The following is an 11,294-nucleotide window of genomic DNA, read 5'->3' as shown; positions in this document are numbered from 1 at the left end:
TACTTTGCCTTCTAACTGGACTATGACTATATGAAGAATATGTAAAATATGACTATATATGACTAATATGACTAATATGTAAACTGTTTGAGTGATCTAATTACTTTTTTCTTGTTTATCTCCTTCTTTATAAAATTATCACCAATTTGCTCAGACCAAAATCTTCGAAGTCATCTTTGATATTCTTTTTTTAAATCTCATGCTTGGAATCCATCAACAAATCCTGTTACCTCTACTTTCAAAATGTGTTCAGAATCCATCTATTTCTGATATAGGTCAACTCCACGTCTATTAGTTTCTCTCTAGCCTCGATTATTGTAAAAGCTTCCTAAATGTTCTTGCTGCCGTTTATCTGCTATTTATGCTCACAGTCTATTCATGCTACAATATTCAGAGTGTTCCTTTGAAAAGAAGACAGGATTTGTCACTGATTTGATCAAATTCCACTCTTGACTTCTGTCTTTTTCCAGAATAAAACTGAAAGGCTTTATGTCGATCTAAGTGACTGACGTTAGCTGGGCTTCGCTACTTCTCTGACCTCTTCTCTTCCTCTTTGTGCTTTTCCCACTCCATCTAGCCCCTCTTGTCTCATTTCCGTTTTTCCTCTTCATTTTGCCTTCTCAAATTCTTCATTGTTATTTACCAAAATAATGAAGAAAAACAGTGTATTTCACCACCTTGAATCTGCATTCTCAGGTTTTCACTTTTCCATTTAAATCAAAATACATCTATTGAAACCAATTCTGGTTTTTACTCATGTTAGGGAATGTCACCAAGAATATCATTAATCTTGACACCAGCACTGCAACTGTTAAGTATAAGTGCATATAAAAATTGCTATTTTTGGAACATGGCAAGAGTCAAATTGTGATCTATTTACTGAAAAATTACATGGCTTAATTCCTGTATTTTATTTGGATACATCACTTATGTATTTGACTATTTCTGTCATCACCCTAAAATAAATGTTACATGTCTTAAAAGTACACTTTTATAGTAACTTGATTTTCATGCCATTGGAAAACAAATTCATCATTCAATTGATGAAACAATCAGGATTGAAGACTTTGTTGACAGATTACAGCTGGCAACTTGTGCATGGCATTCTGTAGCTGTATATCTTTGTGCAGGCCATTTATATTTTGAGGCTGGCTTTCTTCATATGTATACTTCCAGTGCTGTTGAGAGAGTTCAATTAGGTTATGTATTTAAAATCTCTACCACAGAGCCTAGGGCTTTATAGGCAATCAACACATGACAATTAGCCCCTTTTTTTCCCTTTTTACAAATTTCTATCAAATGTCATGTTTTTAATTGCATTAATGTTGTTTTTGTGCCTCTAAAATTAAAATATTATATATTTTTAAGAAGCCTGTTATCAATGTTGTATTTTCTAACTATTGGTATAATACCATGCTTTTCACAATGACTAGAAAACTTTTAAAAAAATATTTATGGGAGCAGGTTTAATTATCTTTTGGTCTAAATAGGGAATGGAGGGAGGAAAACAATAATCTCTATGCTTGTAGAAATATGACATAATCTTATGAAGGTTGATTGAAGCATTTGATTTAAGGAAATTACTTTCCCACATTAAGAAAGGTGTTTATATAACAAGTTGACTATTAACTATCAAGCATGGCAATTTCATCACTCCACCAGCTGTTCACATTTAATATTTGCATAATAGAATGAATAGTTTCTATAGTTATTGGTCTAGATATTCATCTCTATTCCATGTGGACACACTTTTATCAAAATGATCACTTCTTTCATGAGCTTTCTGTTGGGTCTAATTTACTTTTCTTTTGTAGTTATATGATTATGAGGACATAAACTATTCCATATAAGGAAGTCTGCTGGGTATTATAAAAACATATCGAGTTTCGTTCTATTGATACACAGAGTGAAGACTATTTGGTTCAAGATTTAATAAATATTCAGCATAGTACAAAACAGCTTGTGCTTTATGGTTTGAATATGGTGTTTATATTTCTAATAGCATGTTGGACATGCTAGCTCCTTTGAAATGTTGAAATAGCAATCAAATTACTTGTTTTCCCTGATGCATTATTCATCATTCATATTCTTATGTACTTACTTTTGATATGTATCTGTAAATTGTAATGAAAAACAATGTGTTATTATACTTACTCCTTCATATGACTTACTTAAAATAAGTTGTGAGTATATGTGTGTATGTATGTATGTGTAAGTATGTATGTATGAAACATACATTCATGTGTGTGAAACAAAAGGGATTGAAAAGAATATGATTTTTTATTTCTCATTGTATGGTATAGTGGATGCTCAGAACAAATCTGCCAACTAACATTTAATGCAGCATGGATCTAAAAACAAATTTTTAATCACTGATACACCCAGAAAATAAAAAGCCAAAATGAGATGAAAGTGGAAGGCTTGGGAATTAGTAAAATTCCCATTTTACCTATTTTACCCTGACTACGTAGATGAATCTTCATCTTACGGAATTAATAGATTCACAGGTGACATGTAATAATAAGTCTTGTATCTAGCCCAGGTAAGAAGGCTCATAGAACATCCCAGAATAAAGTAGAAACTCCAAAAAAGATATACCTTAATTTTACAGGTGAAAAGAAGGGATCAGCCAGCGACTTGCTTACCTTGGCCTTAGTACTGGCTTGAGGGGGATAAGTCTCCACTAAGAATCTATGATCATAAGCTGGCCTTCATACAAGGTGGTGGGATGGGGAATTCTCGCAGACAGTTTTGATTTACTATGATCTAGAGTAGTTTCTGTTTCCATTTGTCTGGCAGAGGCAAAGGTAAACACTTTTGAATTGGTAAAATTTCAACTCAGCTGTAAACATTTCCATGAATTAATAACTCAATGAAAAGTCATAACAACACAAAGAAGGAAGCATCATGAGACTAAGCCAAAATAGACAATTGTGAGCAGAAAAAGAGCTAAAAATATTTACAATATTGGAACTAGGATACACAAAAGTGCTATATCATTTGTTACAAGAAAGAAATAACAAAACTGAATGTATGCGAAAAATAAAGTCGATAAAAATGACTAAGAAGTTTTTAAAGGTTAGAAATTTTAGAACATAAAAATTAAAAAAAAATTAAAAATTTAGTGAATTAGTTAAACCACACATTAGACCAAACTGAAGAGCAATTTTAATATTAGATATGAATTAATTCACCAAAATTCAAATCAGATAAACAAAGACATAGGAAATGTGAAAGAGTAAGACATGTAGCAATCAGAATAAAAAGATATAACTTTCATTTTTTTTTTTTTAGATTTCAGAGGGATGTCATGGAAATTTATGAAAGAGAAAATAGTCTAAGCAACATTAATTGAGATTTTTTCCAGAATTTCTGAAAAAATATCTCAGTTCTAAGAAGACAAAAAAAATGATAGACATGTAATAGTGAAAATGAATAACACAAAAACCAAAGAGAACCCCTTAAAAATGAAGACAAAAGGAAGAATAGACTATTTACAAATGATCCCAATTATATTGATACCTAATTTCTCAATAATAACAATGAGAGGGGGAGGAACTTAGCATGTTTTCAAGACTGTGCTCTTACTTTTGATATTTTGTGAAATTGTCTTTTAAGAATATTGGTAAAATGGTTCCAGTAAAGACAGAGTAACCCGTATCTATAGTAATCCATCTTCTTGTAACAATTACATACTCTGGACAAAATATATAAGGCAATTATTTTCAAACAACCAAACATATGTTTGGTTTTCATTTAATTCTGTCAATAAGGTTACAGACCTTTATAACACCACATAGATATGGCAGCGATACTAATGTTTGACACACTATACATCAGTAAAATTTACAGTATTATTTTCTATTCTGTAACAACAGAAATTATTTTTTCTATGTACCATATGTTCTCAATAACTGAGGTAGTGAATAGAAGTCATTCTTTAGTAAATTTTAGATTCCCATCCTCTTTTTCGAAATTCTTATTCAGATATTATAGTGTAGGATTTTGCAGACAAGAGCTCCCAGGTGTGGTTATATGACTTTGCTCATTTTTCCCAAAAGGGATGACACGCTGTCCTTTATCAGTCTAATACTAGCAGTTTCACCACGGGGAAGGTGTTAGATAACACTAACCAGGAAGATGTTAGAGAACAATAGACACCACGTTATCCAGTGATGTCCTGTCATAACTTAGATTTACCAGAGTCTTTCTATAAATTCACTACTATAGCCTGGCTTTCTAAATGCCCAATAACTGTCCTAATCGCCTTCCAGCAGCAAAAGTAAATCTTCCTTGCAGAATCCTCAACTTATCTCTATAAGTTTTCAAATAATATATCCAGCATTTAATTAAAAAAATCCTTAGGATAATGGAAAACATGACCAAATTATCTAAATTGAAAGATGGGGGGAAGAAAGGACATTAATCCCATAAGTGATTCATATATTGCTGTTATTGAGAAATTGAAAACAACACAGAGAATTTTAAGAGAAGAATGTAGAATTTAAAAAATCAAATAGAGGGGCGCCTGGGTGGCTCAGTCGGTTAAGCGTCCGACTTCAGCTCAGGTCATGATCTGGCGGTCCGTGAGTTCGAGCCCGCGTCGGGCTCTGGGCTGATGGCTCAGAGCCTGGAGCCTGCTTCCGATTCTGTGTCTCCCTCTCTCTCTGCCCCTCTCCCGTTCATGCTCTGTCTCTGTCTCAAAAATAAATAAACATTAAAAAAATTTAAAAAAATCAAATAGAAATGTTAGAACTGAAAAATACAATAATAAATCGAGAATTCAAAAGATCAGTTAACAACACATTAGACATGGAAGGGGAGAAGATTAGTAAACTAAAATCACATCACTAGAATATATTATACAGAGGGAAAGAAACTGGGGGAAAGCAACAGGTTACAGATAGGACACTTTCTACAATAGAATATTATTTCATCCTAAAATATCTCACATAATTTTATTGGAGATCCAGAAGAAAAGAAAATGCAAAAAGATACAAAAGCAATATATGAAGAGATAGTAGATAAAAGTTTCTCATATCAATTAAAACATCAAGCCACATATACAAGAAGCACAATTCCGGCAGGATAAATACAGAGAAAACAACATCTTAGAGATATCAGAGAACTACCAAGAGAACAAAGAACTGAGAAGGCAAAGGCAGGGACTGGAGAAGAAAACTCAAATACCTGGTGAGAATATAATTCAAATTGAAAGCATAATAAAGACATTTTAGGGCCAAAAAAAAAATCTGAGAAAATAGCAAAATTACATGGTAAAAGCAGAAATGAATGAAATAGGGAGAAAGTACAATAAAGAGAATGAAGAAAATCAAGCTTGGTTCTTTGAAAACACTAAATAGGTCTTGAAAAAGACCTAGCAGAACTGATTTAGACAGAGAGAGAGAGAGAGAGAGAGAGAGAGAGGAAATAGAGAAAACCCATATTGTCAGTATGTTTTTAAGGATATCACTACAAGTCATGCTAAAAATGAAGTTCTAAGAGGATATTTTGAACAACTTTGTTGGCAATAATTTTTTTTTAAAAATAGATGAAATCAATAAATTCCCAGAAAAATTCCTAGATGTATATAGTTTGATAAAATTCAACATTTATTTATAATACAAAGTCTATTGAGAATCAGCAAATTCTTTCTTGAGGGACAAGATACAGATATTTTTGTTTTGTAGGACACACAGTTTCAGTCACAACTACTCAGTACTGAGACTGTAGAATAAACTAGCTCAGAAAATAGGCAAATAGTCACTGTTATGTTTCAGCACAACTTTAATTATGAAAACTGGCCATAGTTTGCTGCTCCTGCCCTAAATAATTAAGAATTATAGAGAATTATGTTAATCAGATAAATGGTACCTGTTAAAATCTTAGAACAAACATTATATTCAATCATGAGTTATTGAAAGGTTTCCTCCTTGAGATAATAAAACAGACAAGGAGACTCACTTTCACCCCCCCACCATGTAACCTATACAGGAGGCTTACAACATGTACAGTTATAGTAGCTACTAGACACATATCGTGATACCTAGTTAAATTAATTTAAAACAGAGTAAATACAAATAATAAAATTGCTGCCTTTATTACCAGTTACAGCTAAACTGGAGGATGTAGCTTAGTATAAGAGCCAAATGGTCCTACTAACCAAATGCTAGATTTAGACAGATGTACGCAGTCCGGCTCATGCAAAGCTGATCAGAGCCTTTACACACTTTACAACATAGAGAAGATTAAGAAAAACAAAAAAAACTTGTTCTTTGTAGACAGGTATGTACCTAAGAAACTAAACTAGGTGCACTCATTATTATAATATGCTTGCAAAAAAGATAATTTATTCTATCCCTATCTTATTCAATTTGGGCTGCTGTAACAAAATACCACATACTGGGTATTTTGTATATAAACAGAAATTTCTTCTCACTTTTCTGGAAGTTAGAAGTCTAAGATCAGGGTGTCAGTATGACTAGGTTCTTCTGGTGAAGGCCCTCTTCTGGTTTCCAGACTGAACTTTTTGCTGTGTCCTCACATGGTGAAAATGACTAGAGAGTTCTCTGCTTGCTTATTTATTATTTATTTATTTATTTATTTATTTATTTATTATTTATTTTTATTTTTTAATATAGTTTATTGTCAATTAGCTAACATAGTGTATACAGTGTGCTCTTGGTTTTGGAGGTAGAGTCCCGTGACTCATTGCTTACATACAACACCCAGTGCTCATCCCAAGTGTCCTCCTCAATGCCTATCATCTATTTTCCCCTCTCCACCCCATCATCAACCCTCAGTTTGTTCTCTATTTAAGAGTCTCTGACAGTTTGCTTCCCTTTCTGTTTGAAACTATCTTTTCCCCTTCCTATCCCCCATGGTTTATATATACAATGTAATACTACTTGGCAAAGACAAAGAATGAAATCCTGTCATTTGCAACAAAGTGGATGGAACTGGAGAGTATTATGCTAAGGGAAACAAGTCAGTCAGAGAAAGACAGATATGATATGTTTTCACTCATTGGGTAACTTGAAAAACAACAGAAGACCATCTGGCTTCTTTTATAAGGGCCATTTATGACAGCTCCATCCTAATGACCTAATCACCTTCAAAATCCCCACCTCCTGGGGCGCCTAAGTGGCTCAGTCTGTTAAGCTTCCAACTTTGGCTTAGATCATGATCTCAGGGCTCATGGGTTCAAGCCCTGCATTGGGCTCTGTGCTGACAGCTCAGAGCCTGGTTCCAATGTGCTTCAGATTCCGTGTCTCCCTCTCTCTCTGCCCCTCCCTCACTCTGTGTCTCTCTCGCTCTAAGATGAACACACACACACACACACACACACACACACACACACAAGCCCCACCTCCTGATATCATCTGTAAAGCTACAGTAACCAAGACATTGGTATTATCAAAAGGATAGAGAGATATATTAATGAAACAGAATAGGGCCCAGAAATAAACCCACATAAACATAATTCATGATCTTTGACAAAGGAGTGAAGGAACAGAGGTAGTCTTTTCAATACATTGTGTTAGAATAGGACATACATGCAAAAAGGTAAATCTAGATACAACCTTACACCATCTACAAAAATTATCTCTAAGTGTATTATAAACCCAAATAAAAAACACAAAACTATAAAACTCCTAGAAGACAACATAGAACAAAATCTAGATGATCTTGGGCATGCTGATGCCTTTTTAGATACAATATCAAAGGCATGATCTGCAAAAGAAAGAAGTGATAAACTGGACTTCTTTAAAATTAAAAACTTCTGCTCTGCAAAAGACCGTGTTAAGAAACAAGCCACAGACTAGGAGAAATATTTGCAAAAAACGTATGTGATAAAGAACTATTATCCAAAATATGCAAAAATGATTAAAACTCCGGTGCCTGGGTGGTTCAGTCAGTTAAGTAGTTAAACGTCTGACTCTTGATATCGGCTCTGGTCATGATCTCCTGGTCATGAGAGCGAGCCCCACATTGAACCCCTGCTTCACGCTGAGTGCGGCCTGCTTGGGATTCTCTCTTTCCCTCTCTCCCTGTCCCTCCCCAGCTCATGCTCGCTCTCTCTCTCTCTCTCTCAAAATAAATACATAAACTTGTAAAAAAAAAAAAAAAAACTAGTAAAACTCAATGTTAAGAAAATAAACAACTACATTTAAAAAATGGACAAGAGACTGACCTGAAAACTCACCAATGAAAATATACAGTTGACAAATAAATGTATGAAAAGATCTTCATCATGTATATTAGGGATCTGCAAATTAAAATAATGAGCACAGAACCATCATCAAAAATATTTTCTAGGGGCGCCTGGGTGGCGCAGTCGGTTAAGCGTCCGACTTCAGCCAGGTCACGATCTCGCAGTCCGTGAGTTCGAGCCCTGCGTCGGGCTCTGGGCTGATGGCTCGGAGGCTGGAGCCTGTTTCCGATTCTGTGTCTCCCTCTCTCTCTGCCCCTCCCCCGTTCATGCTCTGTCTCTCTCTGTCCCAAAAATAAATAAAAAACGTTGAAAAAAAATTAAAAAAAATATATTTTCTAAAAAAGCATTTTAATGAAAGAAATATCTCCCCTGTCTTCTTTCCTTCTGCAGATTAAATGTTCCTTTAACATATGTGTGTAGCATTTCTATATACATGTTTATAGAATTTCAGTATATATCAAACCACATATATGAAATTCATATATTTTATTTTATCAATTTGACAACTAGATAAAATAAATTAAAAGACTGAATGATGTATAGATTGACATATAGTTTATGAAAAACTATCTTCCTTTTATATATGTTGGAAGTATAATTCCAATAAATTATATTTACTCAAAGGAAATAGTTATCTATTTACATATTACACAGATAGTGAAAACACTCTAGTTTCATATTGTGCAGAAGAAAATCAACTACTTTTGGTTTCTTAGCTCAAGAATATTTAAATAAACCTGAAATGATGTACCAGTTCATCATGCTTATGCATTTACCATTATCTTCTTTTTGAGAAAACTAAGCCTCCTGCAAAAGACAGTTTGACTTTAGGTAGCTGTGTTTTTTAGTTCTTTTTGCCACTAAAACTTTTCCTTCTACGCCGTATTGCCTGAGGGAAACAATAAATATTTGAGAGACATATGGCGTTCATCAGGTGAGGCACTTCATCCGTTTAGTCTGTTATATTCCAAGTACCTAGCAAGCAGAAAACATATAGTAGATGTTCAATAGTCATAGTTCTTTCTGTCACATAATAAGTTGCAATTAATGAAGTATGCGCTTTTCTATTGAAGATTTTTTCTTTTTAGTATGTTCTAAATCTAGTTTTTAAAATACAAATGTTAATACTTCTAAAAAATCATGACTCAGTGAAAAAGTTGGCTAAAAATGTCAGACACAGGTTCTAATTCTGTTTGCCATGTATTAGTTGTGATACCTTGGGCAAGTTATAGAACTTCATTAGACTTCCGTAAAAATAACTTTAAATTGATAATAACTGTATTAATTTCCCATTGCTGCTCTAACCAATTACCATAAATTTTATTAGATTAAGACACAGACTTACCATCTTACATTTTTGGAGGCCAGAAGTCAAACTTGAAGTGTTGGCAGCATTCTTCTAGAGATTCTGTGGGAGAATTCACTTCAGCTTCTAGAAGCCACTTGCATTCCTTGTCTTATGGCCCCTTCCTCCATCTTAAAATCTCCTTCTGCTCGTCATCATGTCTCTTTGTCTGACTCTCACTCTCTTGCCCTTCTCATAAATAACCTTGTGACTACATTTGTACCACCTAAATAATCTCCCCATCACAAAATCCTTAACTTAATTACATCTGCAAAATCCGTTCTGCCATGTAAAGTAATAGAATCACAGGTTCTGAGGATTAGAATGTGACTATCTTTGGGAGGGGAGGGGTTGTGTATTCAGTTGGCTACAATAACACTTACCTTAAAAGGTTTTTAAGAGGATTAAAGGATTTTAAATACATGAACATTTGATATAATGGATTGGCCTTATGTGGTGCATTTTGTATCTATCTATCTATCTATCTATCTACCTATATCTTTTATATCTGTTTATTAAAGTTATATGTAACCAACCAATAAAGTAACACTTTAATATTTTGATACATTGTACTATATTTTCATATTGTTCATTTATGAGAGCATGGTTATTCATATGAATGCAATATTAACTTATAGAAAACTTTTGGAAGTTGACTTCTGGAACGTTGAAAGTTATAATGTTAACATTTTAAAATAATGCAAAAGAATGTTGAAATAGGCTTAGGGACTTAATAGGCAAATTTATTGAAATCACTGAAGTATTATATCTTGAAAGAGTATCTAATTTTATACAGTAATGGACTGTGCCCAAGTGCTACACCTCAGCCTATTTGGCCAGAAGTTGCAGTCTTATTGTATGAGTGTTGTTAAGCTTTACACCATGTCTCACTTTCCCCTTTAAAATAACTAAATGCTGCATTTTCTTCCTCACAACCAAATTTTCACATTTGTTTTTTTGTTTGTTTGTTTTGTTTTGTTTTGTTTTATGGTAAAACAACCCCATCTATGCTTCTTAAATAAATTTGTATACTCTGGTTTATTTTGTTTAGCAAGTTATACATGTGACTTTATATTCCATGATAGGAGCTCCTACCAATCTCCACAAACTTTTTAACACGCCACAATATGATATCTAGCAAAGTGGTGGAACAAATTATAATTTTATTGAGTATTTTAAAAATGTATTTGGCAGTATGAGATCTTCTGAAAATGTTGTATGAAAGTTAACATGGAGAAAATTGCTGTGTCAAACTTGAAAACAGGGACTCAATGCCTATTTTCCTTATAAATATACTTCCTCTTCATATATATGCCATAAAATCTAAATTCACAGAATACATTTATGAGATTTATTTCATATTATAGTTTGCTACACTTTCTACAATCTGTGAATTGAACTGTAAAACATCAATTGATTCCACAGCATGAGCCAAATCATAGCTGGCAGAACAGTTGTGAATAGTTAGGATGGCAGGACAAAATGCTAAATATATACACAAACACACACACACACTCTCTGTCTCCCTCTCTCTCTGTCTGTGTGTCTCTGTCTCTCTCCCTCTCACAAACACATATATATACCCACCATTTGTGGCATCAACCAAATAACTAGAAACAGATATTGTATATTCAATAGAGATAGTGCCTTTATATAGTATACAATATACAGATAGTTTTGTATTCATATAGTATGCATTAGAAAACAGATGTTTCTTTTTGATAAGATTTTGAA

At 33.5% G+C, this 11,294-nt stretch overlaps 1 long non-coding RNA gene across 1 annotated transcript; it reads right to left on the bottom strand.

The window, feature by feature from the left end:
- Positions 1–962: 962 nt before the first annotated feature.
- On the bottom strand, positions 963–9,608 carry LOC132682726 (uncharacterized). Its single transcript, XR_009611836.3, has 4 exons — positions 9,561–9,608; positions 8,992–9,190; positions 2,646–2,792; positions 963–1,178 (listed from the first exon to the last, which is right to left on the bottom strand). It is a non-coding gene; the product is annotated as an uncharacterized LOC132682726 (long non-coding RNA).
- Between the last annotated feature and the right edge of the window lie 1,686 nt (positions 9,609–11,294).

Source organism: Panthera onca, chromosome C2 (assembly GCF_046562875.1).
Source record: "Panthera onca isolate mPanOnc1 chromosome C2, mPanOnc1 haplotype 2, whole genome shotgun sequence".
In the NCBI taxonomy this organism is placed as follows: domain Eukaryota; kingdom Metazoa; phylum Chordata; class Mammalia; order Carnivora; family Felidae; genus Panthera; species Panthera onca.
This window is presented reverse-complemented; position numbering and strand designations above follow the sequence as displayed.